This window comes from Schistocerca nitens, chromosome 8 (assembly GCF_023898315.1).
Source record: "Schistocerca nitens isolate TAMUIC-IGC-003100 chromosome 8, iqSchNite1.1, whole genome shotgun sequence".
In the NCBI taxonomy this organism is placed as follows: Eukaryota; Metazoa; Arthropoda; class Insecta; order Orthoptera; family Acrididae; genus Schistocerca; species Schistocerca nitens.
Window position 1 is genome coordinate 363785794 of NC_064621.1, and position 22733 is coordinate 363808526.

The window sequence follows — 22733 nt, forward strand, 5'->3', positions numbered from 1 at the left end:
CAATGTACAAGTGGGTGAGGGGAGATAAAGTAGAAAGGGGGGAATTGGGATAGGAGAGGGGATGTGGGGGAGTGGGAAGGAATGGGAGTGGTGACATCATGCAACGTTGCCACTTCGATCCCCCAGGGAGAGGAGGTGGGGACAGCTGAAATTCAAAGATATAGTAGCAACAGCAATTGAGAGATTCATACCTCATAAATTGGTAAGAGATGGAACTGATCTCCCATGGTACACAAAACAGGTCCGAACGCTGTTGCAGAGGCAACGGAAAAAGCATGCGAAGTTCGGAAGAACGCGAAATCCCGAAGATTGGCTAAAATTTACAGACGCGCGAAATTTGGCACGGACTTCAATGCGAGATGCCTTTAATAGGTTCCACAACGAAATATTGTCTCGAAATTTGGTAGAAAATCCGAAGAAATTCTGGTCGTATGTAAAGTACACAAGCGGCAAGACGCAGTCAATACCTTCGCTGCGCAGTGCCGATGGTACTGTTACCGACGACTGTGTCGCTAAAGCGGAGTTATTGAACGCAGTTTTCCGAAATTCCTTCACCAGGGAAGACGAATGGAATATTCCAGAATTTGAAACACGACCAGCTGCTAGCATGAGTTTCTTAGAAGTAGATACCTTGTGGGTTGTGAAGCAACTCAAATCGCTTGATACGGGCAAGTCTTCAGGTCCAGGTTGCATACCGATTAGGTTCCTTTCAGATTACGCTGATACAATAGCTCCCTACTTAGCAATCATATACAACCGCTCGCTCACCGATAGATCTGTACCTACAGGTTGGAAAATTGCGCAGGTCGCATCAGTGTTTAAGAAGGGTAGTAGGAGTAATCCATCGAACTACAGACCTATATCATTGACGTCGGTTTGCAGTAGGGGTTTGGAGCATATACTGTATTCAAACATTATGAATCACCTCGAAGGAAACGATCTATTGATACATAATCACCATGGTTTCAGAAAACATCGTTCTTGTGCAACGATATAGTAGCACGAAGTAATGGCCGCTATCGACAGGAGATCTCAGGTTGATTCCGTATTTCTGGATTTCCGGAAAGGTTTTGACACCGTTCCTCACAAGCGACTTCTAATCAAGCTGCGGGCCTATGGGGTATCGTCTCAGTTGTGCGGCTGGATTCGTGATTTCCTGTCAGGAAGGGCGCAGTTCGTAGTAATAGATGGCAAATCATCGAGTAAAACTGAAGTGATATCAGGTGTTCCCCAGGGAAGCGTCCTGGGACCTCTGCTGTTCCTGACCTATATAAATGACCTGGGTGACAATCTGAGCATATCTCTTAGGTTGTTCGCAGATGATGCTGTAATTTACCGTCTAGTAAGGTCATCCGAAGACCAGTATCAGTTGCAAAGCGATTTAGAAAAGATTGCTGTACGGTGTGGCAGGTGGCAGTTGACGTTAAATAACGAAAAGTGTGAGGTGATCCACATGAGTTCCAAAAGAAATCCGTTGGAATTCGATTACTCGATAAATAGTACAATTCAACTAAGTACCTGGGTGTTAAAATTACGAACAACTTCAGTTGGAAAGACCACATAGATAATATTGTGGGGAAGGCGAGCCAAAGGTTGCATTTCATTGGCAGGACACTTATAAGATACAACAAGTCCACTAAAGAGACAGCTTACACTACACTCGTTCGTCCTCTGTTAGAATATTGCTCCTCGGTGTGGGACCCTTACCAGGTGGGATTGACGGAGGTCATCGAAAGGGTGCAAAAAAGGGCAGCTTGTTTTGTATTATCACGTAATAGGGGAGAGAGTGTGGCAGATATGATACGCGAGTTGGGATGGAAGCTATTAAAGCAAAGACGTTTTTCGTCGCGGCGATATCTATTTACGAAATTTCAGTCACCAACTTTCTCTTCCGAATGCGAAAATATTTTGTTGAGCCTAACCTACATAGGTAGGAATGATCATCAAAATAAAATAAGAGAAATCAGAACTCGAACAGAAAGGTTTAGGTGTTCGTTTTTCCCGCGCGCTGTTCGGGAGTGGAATGGTAGAGAGGCAGTATGATTATGTTTCGATGAACCCTCTGCCAAGCACTTAAATGTGAATTGCAGAGTAGTCATGTAGATGTAGATGTAGCTGTAATCTTGAATAAATTTGGCAACAATTAAAACTGGGCTGACTTTGACCTTATTCCCTAAATTGTACAGGTATTACACTCAGATCAATTCCATATGTTAAGGGGGTTAATGAGAGATGCCTACTTGAGGTAATTTGTGAAAAAATGTGTTATGTGAAGGCACTGGATAAAAGAAGCTAGCTGGGCGTGATAATGGAATTACACAAGGATATCGTTTGCACACGTTGGGTATGACTGAAAATGTTGGGTATAAATTAGGTTTAAGATTCATAAAGAATATTTACAAGGCTGTATCTGATACCACAGGCATATTGATAAAAGATGGAGGCTGAAATTCGAGACATGCTGGACCAAAGCATAATCGAGGCAACAAAAACCAACTCCTCTGTTTGCCAAAAATGAATGGATTGATGTGACTGATGTTTGGCTCTTGACAGATCAATATCATTATTGAGCCACTCAGAGTGGCTGTGCAGTTAGAGGAGCCATGTCACGGATTGCATGGCCACTCCCACCGGAGGTTGAAGTCTTCCCTCACGCACGACTGTGTGTGTTGTTCTTGGTATCAATTAGTTTAAGTAGTGTGTACGTCTGGGCACCAATGACCTCAGCAGTTTGGTCCCTTAGGAATTTACACACATTTGAATCATTACTGAGAAAGGAACTGATTAGCCCTGAGACGTTAGATGAACTATTACAAAATTTTTCATGGGGTTATAGTGCTAACAGCTGTCGATTATAGTGCCAGCTACTAGAAGATCGAACTCCATTCCTCATGTAGGAAATATAGGGCTTTCCTTTGCTATGGTCGTTGCCACCATTCACGAAAATGTCTTTTGGAATAAAGTGTTCTCACTGGCTTTCATACATGGATTAGATATTGTGATATCAGAAGTGTTGAAAAGTTGGATCATGATTTATGTCGACAATGTTGATCGCCAAGAAAATGTCGGTGAGACACACAATGAGACATTGGATACTTTAGCGCCTGAGTTCCAAATAAAGGACGTTACTATAAATCTTGCTAAATAGGAATTTGGCAAGAAAGAGCTGGATGGCTGCTTTAGTGCATGAGTTCTTAATGAATAGTGTTACCATTAATCTCGTCCAATCGGAACTAGGCGAGAAAGAGCTGAACTTTGTAGGGCACTTGATGTCGTTGGAGAGTACACAGCCTGATCCAAAAGCAATGGGACATCAGAAATTTCCCTGTTCTGTTCAACAAGCAATAATTACTCAGATTTTTGAGTTTAATCAACTTCTACAAAACGTTCATTAATATGAAGAGTATCACCAAGTCCTATCTCTGTAGTTTGACTGGAAAGAGGAAGATTTGAGCCTGAGACAGACATCCTCATCGCAAGTTCAGCAAAATAAAAGGAATGTTGTTGTTGTTGGTTCAGATACTGATACATCCAGATATGGTGAAAGAATTGTGCCTATTATCAGACAGCTCCTGAACCAAGCTGTATGTGACTCTATTCCAGGAGTACAGCAAATGTGGAGTAATAGGTGGACACACCATAGTATTTACGAGCTGAGTTCTTAACAAAATCCGAAAGAACTAGTCTGTGATAGAGTTAGAATCACTCACACTAATATGGGGATTCGTTAAACTCGGGTATTATCTTTTAGGTTGAGAAGTCAAGGTTTACAGCGACCTTAAGGCTCTGCAGTTTTTGACGATGGCTAAGTTAACCCATGGCCACTTAACCTTTTGGGCTCTCTACATATATGTACCAGGATTTCAAAATGTAGTAGTGGATGCACTGTCTCAAGCTCTCACTGACTTAGGCTGGGAAGACAAGAAAGAGCTGAGGGAGAACAATTTCATTTTGAAATGTATACGATTTTGTGTATCTACTATGTTTAGGGCGTTACCACAGAAACTAGCAGTTCAGCAACGGCATGGAAGGCAGCTGGTGGACGCATGTCGATTACAGCATTGGCGGCTGTTTCGACAGCAAGAGCGACACTAGGGCAAGGTACCAGAATGTTGCAACTGTAACGCTTGAACTGATCCTGGCAAGGCTACGCAAGCCATTGCCACTTGTCAGATCACGGATTTGTTTTACCGAGCATGGTGGAAGAAGTTCGTCAGCATAACACGTATGCCAGGTACGAGTATAAATAATCATTAAGTCGATCTCAGAGAGCAGCAATCCAGTAATACCAGTAGAGATTGAAGGGCCATACTGGACGACAAGTATGTAGCCCGTACAACGTCAGGATTCCATATTCACACTATCTGAAAGTGCCATATCCTCCTCCTTGAACTTGGTACTAGCCTGTGGGCTGCCACCAGGACCACTTCCAGTAACAACAAGACTCCTGTCGTGTAGGGCAGTAGGTCAAGATCCAGGCAGTTCAACTGCCCGTCCTTCCATGCAGATGCAGGTGCATATGCGCCACGTGCCATCACTTGCAGGGGCGAGTTCCACCACAGAGACTGACATCCTCTGCAAGAAACTCGACAGTCTTCAGCAGCGTGGATGATAATCTCCCAGTAACGAGGCCACGTGCTGCTGCATGAGCTAACAGAGTCACCACTGCAAGGCACTTACATAACCGTATGGTAGCCGTCAGGTCACTGCCAATACACGTTGCCTCTCCACGTGGTAGAGGAGACCTGATCATTGCCACTACTGAGATGCTACCAGTTGAGACAAATGAGCATTATTAAACTCTTTTAGCTTTTTGATGTAGTTGGCTGAGCTACAACAGCCTGTTCTCATTAACTCTATGCACTGCCATGACCCAGTCTTGCACATATTTGGTCCTACACCTCTTGATCTTTTCAGTGGCATGTGAAGTTTGAGAATCACATAAGGCCCACACAGGATAGGGGTCTGTGTTGAAATCAGTTTCAACTGGTAAGATTAATATACTGTTCCCCAAAACGAACCTTGGAAGCCCAAACTGGGGTCTCTGCATTTGAGAAGGAACGAAGATTAGAGTTTAACGTCCCATCGACAGTGTGGTCATTAGACACAGTGCATTCCAAAGTAATCTGCAAACAAGGTTATTTGGTACATGCACCTTAGATATGGGCATACTGGGCGAGAAAATGCATCAGTAAAGTTAAGGAGAAGCCATACTTTAAAATAACATGGCATATAAAGAAGGTCAGAGCAACTCGAAAAATCCGCAAACCCATAGTGACCAAGCACCCTTGTTCTGTATCATTCCCGTGAGGATCTGAGTGTTTGTTGCTGTCGACTTGTGTGGTCTATTTACACACACAACATGAGGTTTCCAATAAGTTTCCGTGGACGTTGAGGCGACATCGAAAATTGTTACTTTCACTCTGTTACAAAATGCGATCACACAGATGACAATGATCTCCTTCTGTAGTCATTTCTTGAGAGAAGTGGTCCATGTAGAAAACGTCATCTCAGATAATGGACCACAATTCCACCACCGACAGGTATCAAGCGACACTCATGAGGTGGAAGATGAAACCAGTGTGTGCCACATGATACCATCCTGCCTCCACTTTGTCTGTGAGCAATATGTAGAAGATAGAGAAGCAGCGCTGAATATATCGCTCTGGGCAGCAGAGGACCTGTGATGTATTTCTGGAAGATTTCCAAAACATCATGAATGAGCAACCTCATAGATCCACAAGTCTGGCTCCCATCTTAATGCTACAAATAAGTCACCTCCCGTAGAATTTGTGAGGTGTTCATTTTCTGCCTGATTGTTAGCAGGAAATAGGGAGATTGTCTGGTTTGCTAAGAAAACATTTGCAAGGAGGCTAAAAAGAGACTATACAAGTGAAAGGCAACACTGTGCAAAAAGGAGCAGTTCTGCGAGTTATATTCAGAGTCACCCACCCCCTCTCCCCTACCTTTATCAACATGTGCGAAGGGCCTATCCTGCAACAGAACGATGCCATCCATTAACATACCTCGGCATTTTGACGAGGCACTTCAGTTTTTGCAAAGTGTGCGCATATTGCGGTGTATTAATTGTGTAGCTGGATGGCAGCTTTAGTGCATGAGTTCTTAATGAATAGTGTTACCATTAATCTCGTCCAATCGGAACTAGGCGAGAAAGAGCTGAACTTTGTAGGGCACTTGACGTCGTTGGAGAGTACACAGCCTGATCCAAAAGCAATGGGACATCAGAAATTTCCCTGTTCTGTTCAACAAGCAATAATTACTCAGATTTTTGAGTTTAATCAACTTCTACAAAACGTTCATTAATATGAAGAGTATCACCACGTCCTATCTCTGTAGTTTAACTGGAACTGCCTCCACGCAATATTATACCAGTTTCCTTGAGGGAAAAGAAAACAATTTTATCAGCTGTATCTGAACCAACAACAACAACATTCCTTTTATTTTGCTGAACTTGCGATGAGGTTGTCTGTCTCAGGTTCAAATCTTCCTCTTGTACGTAGGGTCTTAATGAAAGTGCGTCGATTATCCAACAGAGAGAAGTATTTATGTAATAAATTTTTCTACAGCTACTGTGCACCTTTTTGGATGCTGACAGATTGTTGCTTCAAAATGCCGTTTAATTAGAAACACTCCAGTCAAGAACATCTAGGGGCGTGGGCCATATTTAAGACATTAAAATCTTTGTAGAGCAAATTGGTAAATAACGTTCGGTGTGTAGTTCTGTCCTATCTCTACATCTGGTGTGTGGTTACCTCGGTATTTAAAAATACTCATAATTATTTGGTCATTTCTGGGAGTAAGTGTGCATCGTCACTGAGTAGGCTGTTGACAGTTCCTGATCAGATGACAAGTTGTTTTGGTACAAGCGGTTATGATTCTTATAGATTAACGTAATTATGGATGAAACGTGCAAGTGCTCCATGACGAAAGAGCGGGAGTAGTCTGTCTTGAGAGTGGAATTCTGGAAGGCTGCTGAGCGATACGAGCACCTGTTACAGAGCATTGTGTTTTGCAGAACGTTCGGCATCGTTAGTAATTGCACGAGACACTGTTGATGATTAGGAAGAAGAGAAGAGTATAAGGCGCCCATGTAGATATATGCTACGGCTGTAACGAGAAAAATTCCAGCTGCAAGAAGTGCCGTGCCTCTAATGATGAATAAGAGAAAGTGAGAGATTTTGTTGTTTCTCCGGTTACTCAGGAAGCGCTGCGCTTGTTGTCTTTTGTGTGCTCCAAGGAAATCGAAGAGTGATGGTAAAAGTATGGTACAAGAAAGTGACTTAAGAAGGCCTTAGAAGCTGTATGGAGGGAACTCTTGGAACATGATCATTTTCTTGTTGTAGGTTAGTAATATGTTTCTGTGATTCTGAGATGCCATGATGTCTGTGTGATCAAGTCTCATACATGCCACACCACTTGTTGAGTGCGAGACGATTCAGTTGCAATCTAACGGAAGAAGAAGAGAGATACCATGCCTGTTGTCTGGCATCAGACCCTCCACACAGTGCCGTGAAATCAACAAGCTCAGCTGTCGTGAACCAAAACAAATTCACAGGAAGTCCTCCAAATCCTTACTGAAATGTATTCATGAATGAAAGATGCCAGTAGGACGGCACTGGAAATTCTGGCAAGAAAAATGCAAGGTCGGAGAGATCAGCATCCAGTGTCGGACTACAAAATAAAAGGGTTATTTTCTCATAACGACTTAAAAAAATATAATGAAGATTAGAAGATAGGGAGGAATGGTGTTCCGAGTGACAGAAATGAACGCTCGTAAAAAACATAACAATAAACTGTGTGTGTAGTGTTAGAAACCTTTAAATTGAAATAGTTAATCAGTGACATAGATTATAGTAATAGTGACTAACTATTACTATCGAGTGTTGTAAAGAAGATAGTGGAGATAGGTTTCACCTGTGTTTGGGTGAACATGGAACTTTAGCATTGCTAATGTCATCAAGAATTATAAAGGATCTAACTGACCTTCAAGAAGAATGAAATGTTTCCCGCAAATGACGCTGAATAATCAAAAGAGGTTCCGAGTGAATATTCATTTATAATCTCATGTGAACGCTTACATGTGTAAACGTGTGAAGGGATGTGTTGTGGCAGTGAATCGTGAGTGACGGTTAACGCCGCAAAGATAATTTCCCGCGCAAAACAGTTGACGTCGGCGCGAGAGTTAAAATCGATATAGACGACACAGATATGCTTTGTAAGAGACTCGCACCAAACGCGAGGGTAAACTGATTCATGTTGAACTTTAAAAGGAAAAGGTGTTATAATTAGAAGTTAAGAGTTTTTAATTTATTAATGAATGATTAAAGAAAGTAATATTTATAGAATTAGTAGTTATTTAATGGTTCGTGTTCGTTTGGGAATTTTGTTTGAAAAATCCATTTCCATATATTAGCATGGATGAACGCCGTATGAATCAGAGAGTAAATGAAAGAAGTGAATCCGCATTCCTCAATGCAAATAACTTTTACATTTCAGCACTCAAGCGGAGAAATATATGTATTTAGAATAAAAAGTTTTTGAGTGTAGATAAATTATATGACTTATCAAGGAAATATGGATTATGTCTTTGTATAAAATGAACTACACTTTCCATTATTCGATGATTTGAATCCAAAATCTATTGTAAGTTGCATGAATCCTTTAAATTACGAAGAACAAATCAGTGATAGAAAATCTGGTAGAACTTTTGGACTTATAAGCACAAGTGGGGAGGCAAAGTCAAAAGGAGTATTCAAACGAGAGTAAATCGGATGATGCTTTTGGCAACATCATTAGTTAATGGTTGAATTTCTTGAAGTACGTCGTAACAAAAGGATCCATGAAGCCATAAGGATTTTGCTTTCAAAAAGGAGAATCTTGGACGGTGCAACCTAACCAGTTCTCTTACAGGAAGAGTTCCCTTTTGGTCATTGCTAATTCTTTTGGAATGAATGTTGCATGTGAATTCGAGTATCCCTGTCCCTTCTACTCTTCCCATTGTGGGCCGCGTAGAAGATCAACTACAAAGGGGGCCGCGTAGAAGACCGACTACAAATGTGGACGTCGGGGACATGCAAGACCCGGGGGAGTTGAGCACCGCAAGATATTGTCCTAGGAACAAGATTGTAAAACGAGAATTCACGTTATTTATTGTAAAACGTTTTTTTTTTTTTTTTTTTTGCTAGAGGTACAAACCACTCTTCTCCAAATCGTGATACAAATTGATCCCTGTCTTTCCTTTAGAGATCTATTTCAAAATTATATATTTTTTTCTTCTATAGGCTTTCCTATCTTCTATGTACCGTAGGCTGGGGGTCTAGGCTTAAGAGGTTTTCCAAGGTTTCCCTGCTTAAGAAAGTTCCCGAATGGGTAGACCCTGATAACAGTTTCATGAAAGATCATCTTCCTTGGTTGTGCACAGCAAACATAACACCTAGATGCACGTAAAAGCAATACAGCCGCAGTACCTGTCTCTTCATTTCTTCTGTCTTCAACATTTCTTTTCTTCGTCTGTCTCAAACATAATGTTCTTTTTCAGTCGGAGGACTGACAATCGTCACTTCCGGGTTATCCACGCTAATAGATAGCTGGCGAAGTGTGTTCGGTGAATCAAAATTGAGCTCACAAACTTCGCTCGCTGCGAGGGGCATTGTAATCTCCCCACGGAAAATTACCCTCTACCACGCAATAATTAATAATGGTCAATTAAATCATCCACAATTATTTACTTTGGAAAAGTATCTGATCGGATTTTCTAGTAATATATGCGCCGACAGCTCGTCGACGCCAAGGTATTTTTCTAGTACGTTTATTCTTTGGAATAACAGAGATACAGATATGTATTCTCCATGGTTATTATAGAAGGAAAAAGGAACAGCTTGGGAAGTATCGGTTGGAAGATTGTCGGGTTGCTAAAAGAGACATATTTACTCTTCTTCTCGCTAAAGCGAGCTATTAAAGTTTGTGCCACTAGCGTGATAGGTAAAGAGAAAGAAAAAAACTGTAAAAGCAAATTACATAAGACTTGGAATCCACAGAAAACGGAACATGTAATGGAGATGGATTGAATATACAATTTTCATCAGAAATAAGGTTTGTGACCATTTTATTCTAGAGTGAATGACGAATGAGTTCTCTGTCTCAATCATTGATGATTGTCTTGGTCCTGTAATTAGTGGGGAGGTTTCAGCTGTGACGAAGAGAGCCTGCAATCTCCGAGTTTTTTATAAATCGTCCAAAAAGGCTTCGTCCACATCTGAAATTCTAAATCTGTCGTAAGCTGAACGAATTGTTCAAACTATCGATTTTCCCAACTGAATGCAGCGCTTAATAATAATAACAAATGTAAAGATCTTTTCCAGCAAGCCAGCCGCTGAATATTAAGACGAAGGGCTCCACCAGAGATTCTACTAGGCTGATTTCACGTAAATAATATATTTAAACTGTACCGATTTATGTGTGAGAGTGAAGGAGTAATAAAGGCGACAGATACACCTCTGTACAGACAAAACATTACACCAAGTTAGCGGTAAGCTGCATTCACATACTTTCATCATTTATAGTAGAGAATTCATTATAAGCTGATAAAATTGTTTTCTTTTCCCTCAAGGAAACTGGTATAATATTGCGTGGAGGCAGTTCTGCGAGTTATATTCAGAGTCACCCACCGCCTCTCCCCTACCTTTATCAACATGTGCGAAGGGCCTATCCTGCAACAGAACGATGCCATCCATTAACATACCTCGGCATTTTGACGAGGCACTTCAGTTTTTGCAAAGTGTGCGCATATTGCGGTGTATTAATTGTGTAGCTGGATGGCTGCTTTAGTGCATGAGTTCTTAATGAATAGCAGAGGACCTGTGATGTATTTCTGGAAGATTTCCAAAACATCATGAATGAGCAACCTCATAGATCCACAAGTCTGGCTCCCATCTTAATGCTACAAATAAGTCACCTCCCGTAGAATTTGTGAGGTGTTCATTTTCTGCCTGATTGTTAGCAGGAAATAGGGAGATTGTCTGGTTTGCTAAGAAAACATTTGCAAGGAGGCTAAAAAGAGACTATACAAGTGAAAGGCAACACTGTGCAAAAAGGAGCAGTTCTGCGAGTTATATTCAGAGTCACCCACCCCCTCTCCCCTACCTTTATCAACATGTGCGAAGGGCCTATCCTGCAACAGAACGATGCCATCCATTAACATACCTCGGCATTTTGACGAGGCACTTCAGTTTTTGCAAAGTGTGCGCATATTGCGGTGTATTAGTTGTGGAGCCATGTTCCGAAAAATCAATGAGCAGAAGGCCCTTGCACTCAAAGAAAAAGTTTCGTCCCTTTTGTTTCGGCTACGGTGCAAAGTTTCACTGGGAAACCTTTACCATCCTCAGTCCAGTGCTGATCTCTCTCCTTCGTATTTAAATACTTTTAGAGACCAGGAGAAAGACATTCATGGCCGCCGATTTACTTTAGATGAAGAGGTGCAAGGGAGGATACAATCATGATTCCATAGGCAACTGCAAACATTTTTCCATATAGACATTGACGGTCTCGTCCCACACTCGGATAAATGCATTACCCGTTATGGCGATTACTTTTGAAATAATAAACAGTTTACTTACTTTTTAGGAGTCGATAGCTCAGTCGGTAAAAACGGAACCCTTACAGAATCACTTCGGTCTGTCTGTCCGACTGTTAAGAACCCTTTTCCTCCAGAAGAGACAGATACATCAAGTTGGAATTTATGTCGGCGTAAAACACTGAAGCATCTAAGACATATTTTAATATTCGCAAACTCATTCATCAAAACATATAGGGTACTTCCCGCTGGTCTGGAATCATGAAATTTGGCAAGAACCGATGTTTCACAACGTTTCACAGTATAAGTAAAGGAAAAAAAATCCATAAATTTTTAATTTGTAATTACCTCACACTAAAAACATATTTCTTTTGCCTTTTGTTATCTCATTCCAAACATGAAATTTAGGCTTTCTCAATAGCCTAGGAACTTCCGGAACCAATATCTTGCTAGTCGATAACAGACAAAAATCGTCGAGATTCTCGAATCCCAGGACGGATTAAGTATCTATATATCCAGGGTAGTCCATTGATCGTGACCGGGCCAAATATCTCACGAAATAAGCGTCAAACGAAAAAACTACAAAGAACGAAACTTGTCTATCTTGAAGAGGGAAACCAGATGGCGCTATGGTTGGCCGGCTAGATGGCGCTGTCATAGATCAAACGGGTATCAACTGAGTTTTTAAAAACAGGAACCCCCATTTTTATTACATATTCGTGTAGTAAGTAAAGAAATATAAATGTTTTAGTTGGACCACTTTTTTCACTTTTTGATAGATGGCGCTGTAATAGTCACAAACATATGGCTCACAATTTTAGACGGACAGTTGGTAACAGGTAGCTTTTTTAAATTAAAATAGAGAACGTAGGTACGTTTGAACATTTTATTTCGGTTGTTCCAATGTGATACATGTACCTCTGTGAACTTATCATTTCTGAGAACGCATGCTGTTACAACGTGATTACCCGTAAATACCACATTAATGCAATAAATGCTAAATAATGTCCGTCAACCTCAATGCGTTTGGCAATACGTGTAACGACATTCCTCTCAACAGCGAGTAGTTCGCCTTCCGTAATGTTCGCACATCTATTGACAATTGGCTGACGCATGTTGTCAGGTGTTGTCGGTGGATCACGATAGCAAATATCCTTCAACTTTCCTCACTGAAAGAAATCCGGGGACGTCAGATCCGGTGAACGTGCGGGCCATGGTATGGTGCTTCGGCGACCAATCCACCTGTCATGAAATATGCTATTCAATACCCCTTCAACCACAGAGCTATGTGCCGGACATCCATCATGTTGGGAAAAATGGTTCAAATGGTTCTGAGCACAATGGAACTTAACTTCTGAGGTCATCAGTCCCCTAGAACTTAGAACTACTTAAACCAAACTAGCCTAAGGACATCACACACATCCATGCCCGAGGCAGGATTCGAACCTGCGACCGTAGCGATCGCTCGGTTCCAGACTGTAGCGCCTGGAACCGCTCGGCCACTCCGGCCGGCTATCATGTTGGAAGTGCATCGCCATTCTGTCATTCAGTGAAACATCTTGTAGTAAAATCGGTAGAACATTACGCAGGAAATCAGCATACATTGCACCATTTAGATTGCCATCGACAAAATGGGGGCCAATTATCCTTCCTTCCATAATGCTGCACCATTCATTAACCCGCCAAGGTCGCTGATGTTCCACTTGTCGCAGCCACCGTGGATTTTCCGTTGCCCAGTAGTGCATATTATGCCGGTTTACGTTACCGCTGGTGGTGAATGACGTTTCGTCGCTAAATAGAACGCGTGCAAAAAATCTGTCATCGTCCCGTAATTTCTCTTGTGTCCAGTGGCAGAACTGTACACGATATTCAAAGTCGTCGCCATGAAAATCCTGGTGCATAGAAATATGGTACGGGTGCAATCGATGTTGATACAGCATTCTCAACACCGACGTTTTTAAGATTCCCGATTCTCGCGCTGTTTGTCTGCTACTGATGTGCGGATTAGCCGCGGCAGCAGCTAAAACACCTACTTGGGCATCATCATTTGTTGCAGGTCGTGGTTGACGTTTCACATGTGGCTGAACACTTCCTGTTTCCTTAAATAACGTAACCATCCGGCGAACGGTCCGGACACTTGGATGATGTCGTCCAGGATACCAAGCAGCATACATAGCACACGCTCGATGGGCATTTTGATCACAATAGCCATACATCAACACGATATCGACCTTTTCCGCAGTTGGTAAACGGTCCATTTTAACACGGGTAATGTATCACGAAGCAAATACCGTCCGCACTGGCTGAATGTTACGTGATACGACTTACTTAAACGTTTGTGACTATTACAGTGCCATCTATTACAAAGCGAAAAAAGTGGTCCAACTAAAACATTCACATTTCTTTACGTACTACACGAATATGTAATAAAAAATTGGGGTTCCTATTTAAAAAAAAAAGAAAAACGAAGTTGATATCCGTTTGACCTATGGCAGCGCCATCTAGCGGGACAACCATAGCGCTATCTGGTTTCCCCCTTCAAGCTCGACAGGTTTCGTTCTTTGCAGTTTTTTCGTTTGACGTTTATTTCGTGAGATATTTGGCCCGGTCACGATCAGTGGACCACCCTGTATATAATTAAGTTTGTATAGAACCCTGAGAGCGTGACCCCTGCTTCCATCTAACAATTTCTCTTTTTTCTGTCTGTCTCGTTTCCATTTGACTGCCTTTTCTATTATCAGCTGTTTATAAATTATTCACCCACTCATGCGAGAACTCTCAAAGGGCAAACACGTCGAGGTGTATAGCAACACTCCCCACTGCATAACAGCTGTCATATGAGTATTAGTGCCTATGATGATGAACAAAGTTGTAGTTGGAAGAAATGTATAATTAACTAATAATTAGTTCTTTATTTCTTCCTTGCTGGTGTGGTGAACTCATCCCAGAAGCAGCTGCCTGACTTTCAAATAATGTAGCTGAACGTCAGTTGCAGTTTAAACAACAGCACCTGTAAATATTCCTGTATGGGAATTTTTGATCATGAGTTCTATCCAGTGGCGGTAGCATTCGAAAATCCTAGATATAGTGCCATCGAGGTGATATTACCTCTGAAAGAATTGACTCATCTGTGTGGTGCTCCAATGAAGATTTCTTCTTTATTCCACAAAAACGCTCACTCTCCTTCCGTGACACTAGGTCATCAAATGCTCACTGATTGAAACGGGGGAAGAGCACTCATCTACAAGAGCACACTTTTGAAATTTTAATGTACGCGAGTCATGCAGTTCAGCCTGCTCTATACCATGTAGGCTAGTAACCTTCTGTCTATCGATTGTATAAGTGAATGTGGAGCAATCTGTTGGAGACAGCGTGCCAAACTCGGCACCCTTCAGAAGAAATAATAACTATTTGATTCATGCTGTGCACCAGTTCGTAGAAATGTGTGAATTAACTGTGCCACATGTAGGCACAGAACTATGATCTTACTTATGTATCTTGCCCTGCAATTCCAAAGAGTTTATAAATAAAGCATTATGTGTAAGAGCTACGTGTGCGTGTTTTTCATTTCTCTATAAAGTCCCCTGTACCCTATTGTAAATATGCATTCATTACCGTAACTTAGTGGATGGAACACCGTCTTCACAAGGACCTAATAGTAACTAACTGGTCCTGCAGTGGTACTGAAAACTAAGAGAAGAAGAATCAATTGCTACTTTCTGATTATACATGTGTTATAATTATTCGACCGTCAGACCGATAAGACTCATCTTATTCTGGCACTAACACACCCTGAGAGGATCTGCTTCAAGTATGTACATAATTTTCAAAAATACTATTTCAAGCAAAGTACCAGGTATTACAGGAGACTATGCACAGCACTGATGGAGTCACATACCAGACTGCCAGCAACAGCAGTGATATCCCACCCGCTTCGGTCGCAGGTTCGAATCCTGCCTCGGGCATGGATGTGTGTGATATCCTTAGGTTAGTTAGGTTTAAGTAGTTCTAAGTTCTAGGGGACTGATGACCATAGATGTTAAATCCCATAGTGCTCAGAGCCATTTGAACCATTTTTGATATCCCACCACCCTACAATGTAAAGTCGAAAAATGTAGTCATTTCCGCCGACGTGACAATGGAAAAACCAGTATGAGAAAGGCAAATATTATTGTTTTGCCTGTCATCTGAAAGCTGTTGTCTTCTCTTTGAGCAAGACATATTCCAAAATTTCAAAGCTGTTGGTAAGCGATAATGTGAACTTCACTATCGTTTTCCATAAGGACAATATGAATTTGAAACCTTTGTACCTAGTGCATGTAGGAACTGACAGGACGTTCTTTGCATTTATAGCCATGTGCACAGATTGCTGGAAAACACGCAGCAAGGATTTATTATTATTGACAAAACAAGAAAATGAAGTAATGGACGAGAAGACGAAACTTCCAGGAGTTTCTGATTGAAAGACATTGAACCGATGCATAACTGTGTCACTACACTGTACACAACAGACAAATATGCACGTATGTCATAAATTCATTCAAAGCGAAATACGTGCAGACCAAACATTTGTTTATACATTGACACAAAAATTGAAGCAGTTAACCCAAAGTTATCAGAAATAGTGTAATCAGGGCAGTAGCTAGAAAATATAAGGTGCTGGAGGAGATGAATGACAGAATGCAACTACATAAACTACATGTCGATGGATACTTGAAAACGGCAATATAAAACTTATGGTTATCCTCAGCTCTAGCCTGGCTGTACGTATGAAAGTAACATATGTTGAAATGTTATGTATGACTAATATACAAAGGTGAAACAACACCGCACATGGACGAATGAAAAGACCTAAAAGAAAAAAATAGAAGAATATTATTGAAGTTATTTTAGCCAGTCAAGACGGCACAGGCAAAGGTCATAAAATTCAGAATGAAATAATGAACCCGCTGGAGAATATATAATACGATGACCCCCAATGAGCTAATGGGATGGTCTGATTTGATCCATTTTAAATGGTTCTGAAGGCCTGCGACTGTGAAAACAATAGGTTTGTTTATAAATAACTCATCTGCTACCAGTCACGATTTTCTTTATTTTGTTTTTCGCACGAGGCGTTTCGGGAAATGATTCCCATTTTCAAGTGCGTTTTTTGTGTTTGTTATGTCATTCCTATGTGATGTTGTCGATGTGTGAGACTCTGCTTCATTTTGTTGACTTATTGCAATATATAAGAAAACTCGCGATGTATAGTTGGTTGTCGATCTTTTCGTGAAGTTAGTGGCGAAATTTAGAAGAAATCGTGTGTTTTCTTATATACTGCAGTAAAGTCAACAAAATGTGGCAGAATCTCACACATCGACAACATCACATAGGAATGACATAACAAACACAAAAAACGCACTTGAAAATGGGAATCATTTCCCGAAACGCGTCGTGTGAAAATAAAATAAAGAAAATCGTGACTAGTAGCAGATGAGCTATTTATAAACAAACGTAACGGGATGGTTATGACTAATCTTGGCGTCGACGCAGGAAATATAGTTCACATAAATGAAATGATATCAGTCATTTAAGAATTTCGAGAGAGACGTATTATGAAGTAATTATAAAGACTACTTACAAACACAGATCTGATTAAATTCGACAGAAATTTCAAAATACCAAAAATTCGTGGAGTGTTTATGCAGAACATGTTGCCAAAGACGATGCAAAAATCTGAAAAATGTTGGGTTGTCAATTTGGATGGTGCAGACGGTAGCAGAACGTGATAATATGTGAGAATTACAGCTTCATTAAACCAATATGATTGTAACTTCAAAATGTCATCAATCGATGTAACAGCTCCAGTTCAATATGACGATCAGGTCATTCATCATGAATACTTTTGCTACAAAACTTTTGCTTTTGCAAAGTTTAATAATAATAATGAGATAATAATTCTCATTCAAGATCAGGGTTATTTAATAATTCTCAGCAACAGTTTCCTACATTTTGAAGGAACATTTATGAAGAAGAAGAACGGAACCTACCCAGCAGTGACATCACATCCTACAAATTATGCATTTGTCTTTCTGTTTCAAGAAATTAGATACAAACTTAATAGCATCGGAATCAAGTGCACAAGAAACTTTGTAATTACATCCACTCTCAAACTACATGTCTCCACACCAACTTCACATCTGAATGCTTTCAAATGCAGGATAGATCGGGAGGCACAGAGAGAAATCGATAAGTAGCCAGTTAAGTGTGTATTTCCCTCAGAATGTTAACGGGCTTCTTTAAGGTTAATAAGTGCATTGCTATGTACGCCAAACTGGAACTAATACTGGTTTGAAGTAATACAAATAATAACTCATACACTCTAGAGAGGCAAGAAGACAAGAACAAATCTGTGTCGTATACGTTGGTGGGAAATGTATCCCGTATATCTGCTTCGAACAAAGAGCATCCGAAACTTCAACATCATTGGAATGCGGGTGTTAAGCTCCCGCTACTTTCTGTTCGTGGGTCTTAACGACTACCCTGTCCTTCCAGAGACATACAGACAAACACTGGTGATGAAGAAACCAGTTCAACAGGATATGTCTCGAATTATATTTCGACGCTGGAAACAGACGAGACAAGCAACGTGAAAAAGAATTAGAGCGTATTTGACAACTGAAAACTGGTGGCGGATCCATCCTGGAAGCAGACATGGAATATCCCACTGATTTGCATGTTGTGCACAGTGACCTGCCGCTGTGTCTGAAATCTTCAATAAAGAATTATTCGTTGTGGAGTGCAGTCATGAAGCATGTCTATATCGATATATGTATTCTAGACCTCTCTGAACTCCACTTATACCAATTTCAATAAGAGTTTGCAAAACCAAACTTCGTTGATCCCAAGTTACTTTATTTGGATGCAGGCAGTTTCGTGTACTAGGTGAAAGGCGGCGATCCATATGCAAGGTACAGTCCCAACACATTCAACACTTCTGGACATGCAGCTGATAATCATTTGGCATAATACCTCAAAACAAGAAGGCTATCAGGCTAATAAAAGACGTGGGAATGGGTCACATATCGTGAAATCTGTGGGTCTCAGACCTAAAATGTGTGTTTACTGTATAGACGCAAGTGTCCCAAAAGGTGGGTTATATGTGTGCATTGGGTGGCCTGAGAGGCTCTCATGATCAAACATTACAAGGAGAGTCTGCTCAAGGGCATTGGCGGCACTCTGAAAATGGTGTGCGAGGTAATTTTTAATCATGTGGTTATGAGGTACTCGTACATGTTGCACTACAGCTGAAGGTCGGCCCATTGCGTCAGGATGAAAAATGGTTCTTCTGTGATGATGGGAACAGGACCCCCCACCCTCACATTAGTCATTTGACTGAATATGTGAATGTGTATTTATTTGCAAATAGTGGTTGTACACTTGAGAGGATGTGCAATATTCGAATAAACCATTTTTCATAGGTGTTTGTATGCATAAGCATGATTGACTCCTCGTTATGTGTGCACAAACACATGGCGTCTGGGCTAGTGGTAGACAGAAGTATTTGTTGATATTTCTCTACCTATCAAGGTTTATAGCTTTAGTTGTCCGACATTGTACACAGGAGCTTAAAAATTTTAATGCATTTTGGTACAGTTCAATGCGGGCATTGTTTGTAGCTCAACATATATCGAAACAGTATCCCAATTTCCGTCACATGTTCGTAAGTATGACAGATGTTACAGCCTCTAGTGCATTGCAGATTCGTTGTCTCAAATTTAGCACATCTCGAACTATTGTTCTGTAAACAATGCCCTCAATTATCCTGCATGCGTGGAGTCAGATTGGGAGACAGAGCGGCCCAGGCAATGGGACCCCATCATTTCGATCAATCACTCAGTATACGTCTCATGGAAAAATGTGGTAACATTGTCATGGTCCCATGATAATAGCGGGGAGGAGGGGGGAGAGCACCATCCTGCTGGAAAATGATGTCTGGAGGCATATGTGGAACTGTATAGTTCGCCATCATCGCGAGATAGGTGTGTCCTGTCTCTGTAGAATCCATAGAGGACATGGACCAATCACGCTATGTTAATGTAGTCCTAATCGCTTCCACTTGTGGCGTGTTCCTTTCACATTGTATTACTTCTCCCGGAATCTCACTTCCCCGTACCCGACAGTTACGTCAGTTACCTTTTCCACAGACGTGGAAAATAGATTCATCACGAAATGGCACTGCATTGAATTACAAGTTTTTTTCTTCTACACGATGCAATGTTGTAACAGCAAAATCGCGTCGTCTGCGGTGATCCTCAGGCTTAATGTGAAGCCAAAGTTGGAGTTTGTTAGCTTGAAACCGGAGACGTTTGTGCACAATGTCATACACCGTCGAATGGGGGACGGTTAGTTTCCTTCTAGCTTGTATAATGGAGTTACATGGACTTCTAGCAAATGTTCCACGCACACGTACCACGATCTCTTCAATTGCGTGCATTTTAGGATGTTTTCCAGCACTTTGAATCAAACTTCATGTATCTCAAAGAGTTCTGTGCCACTTATAAATAGATTTACGTGAGTAAGGATCTGTGTTACATTCCTTTTTTGCACTCTGCTGAACACGTTTTACAGATTTTAACTTTGCTAGCCATAGCAGACGCTGCATCTTTCGATGTGTCGTCCACATAATGACTGTCAGGAGTATTTCTGCCTACTGCACAGTAATCATTCGTGCACATGTGCCCCAAGACTCAGTAATGTTCATGAAATGGTGAGGACACGTCTTGGAGAGTGGCTCTGTCGATAACATATTTACACAACAACACAAAATGTCGAGTTCTTTCGTTATAAGCACTTGTTTGTTTACACCTCTAGCCCTGACAACCTGAATTCTGTGTAATATGTATACTTCCAAGTCGACTGCACACTATACGTGCATTTACATCTCCGCCGGCGGAGACTTTAATCGCCTCCCGTCTCCGGCAGCTCAGGAGGAGGGGAAGTCGGACCTCGTACCCACCCAACGGGCAGGCTGGTGGGGGCCTTCGGTGCACGTACAAATAGAAACTTTGCGAAGGGCATAGTGGACTTCGGGGAACGTGCCATTAATTTGAGGATCCCTGCAGGCACTGAGATAGAGCTTATACATAAATGTGACAAGAATGCATATGGAGAGGTGGGAGAACTATGGGATTGCGGAAGAAGTTTCAGCCTGCTTAAAAAAGATATTTGCCAGAGAATAGGGAGGCTTCTTATACACCACGATTGACGGCAATTTCTTAGAGAAGACACAAATGTAAGAGTGTCCAGGCTTCAGGCAGAGACAACCGTTACAAATACTTGTTGTGAGACTGCTTTCACAGCATCTAAGGAAAACACCAGAACAATGTGCTGGATTGATTGTGAACAATACTCGGAACGCATGGGAAAACGCCAGTCCCCTAATCATTTCAGTCCACACAAGATAGAAAAATTTCCCCTGGACTGCAAGACGTGGTCACCAAACAGCGACATATCATTAGGTGGCACCGAAAATTTAGCCCACCAATGACAACATGGAGAGGAGCAAAAATTCGAGGAGTCTGTGAGTTATGCAGAGTCATTAGAAGTGAAGGGATAGTTGGTGAGGCAGTGCAAAAACAGGAGGACGTGGAGGCTCTTTCATTCATCACTTACCTAGTCTGCTGACTTTGATTCTGTTCCTTACTCCCATCTGAATGTCCATCATCATATTGCACTTATTTTTCCTGTTTCATGTGAAGTACACGAAATCGTACGGTCTAGTGCTTGGAAATGAAGCAGTTGTCTGAGAATGATAGTTTCCTTGCCTAGCATCTGCCTCCCGACACCGTGATAATATTACTTCTGCTAAGCAAGCCACGGCGAACAGTCAGTGTGGAGACCATTATGAGTCCTCGCCTAAAAGTGGCAGAACTACGATGAGAGTTGCTGACTCACAATCACACAGCTTCAAGGAGATGCATCATACCGACCCAGTGTTTTCCACCAACATCACCACACGAAAAATGACTATAAATAATGGTGAGATTATTCATCCCACCTCCTTCCCCTTAATAACTGAGTCGTGTCAATGTCCAGTCAAATAAGCAATGAAATTCGCTATCTGTGTGCAAGGTACTGTAATAAAAGCAAATATTTCATGTTTTAATCCTCTAAATGATGTGTTCCACTCTCATATCAACCCGTTAATCTCATAACCTATTGAAATTTGAGTTCAGTGCATGTTCGTAGTAGTTCCTTGTTTCCTCCCAGGATGGGGCGATCTCATTAGTAAACGTCAAACAGAGATGAGAGTTTTCAGTTCATACGGTGTGTGTGTGTGTGTGTGTGTCTGTGTGTGTGTGTGTTATTTCTTCACCAGCTGCTGCTTGTCCTCGTTTCCCCTGTATAGTAAATATCGTACAAAAGATTGAAAACTGTATACAGAAAAATATGAATTGTAAAGAATGCAGACAGTCCATACTGATTCAATGGGAAGTGTAATATATAATTTCTTTATTGCTTTATTTGTTATATCGTACAGAACTTTAAGAATTATGTTAATACTGGGTGCCCCATTTATCTTGACCACCCTAAATGACTGTTTGTCCAGATGCAAATTACAAAATGTTCCAAGAAAGTGTTCTGTAGCAGTCAGGGGGACATCAATCAGCATGACTGCCTTCGTTGTAACTTTGTCTTTTACAAAGATATGAACAGCGGTATGGCTTTTTTAAATGGCATCCTGATTTTTTATTTGGTAATTCATTTCCTCTCCCAAAGACCTAGTCAAAAATGTATCACAGTGCACCATTCACTGAAACACAACGTAATTAATTACACAACACATTGACGTTGACGCTCCCAGCGCTTAGCGCAGGTACTCGGGGTAATGAAACATATCCACGTGCTGACGCTGACAGGACAAATGTAAACATAAGTAGAACGCACACCCGTGATTCCGTCAACCATCGTCAGTTGAAGAGTTGTGTGAGGAGAATGTACTCCAACCAAGAGAAGGTAGAAATGCTACTCATCTATGGGGATGTAAGAACAGTAATTGCAATACTGTTTTCTTGTGTACGGGTACATTTAGTACTGTCGTTTAGTCCTTTTAAATACGATTGTGTAGAGTAGGCATACAGTAAAGATTGTCCTT

The 22733-nt window shown here is 41.2% G+C and overlaps 1 protein-coding gene across 1 annotated transcript in view; it reads right to left on the reverse strand.

Moving 5' to 3' along the window:
- The window catches only part of LOC126199571 (lipase 3-like), a 190095-nt gene that overhangs the window by 15793 nt on the left and 151569 nt on the right, over positions 1–22733 (reverse strand). The window lies entirely within an intron of this gene.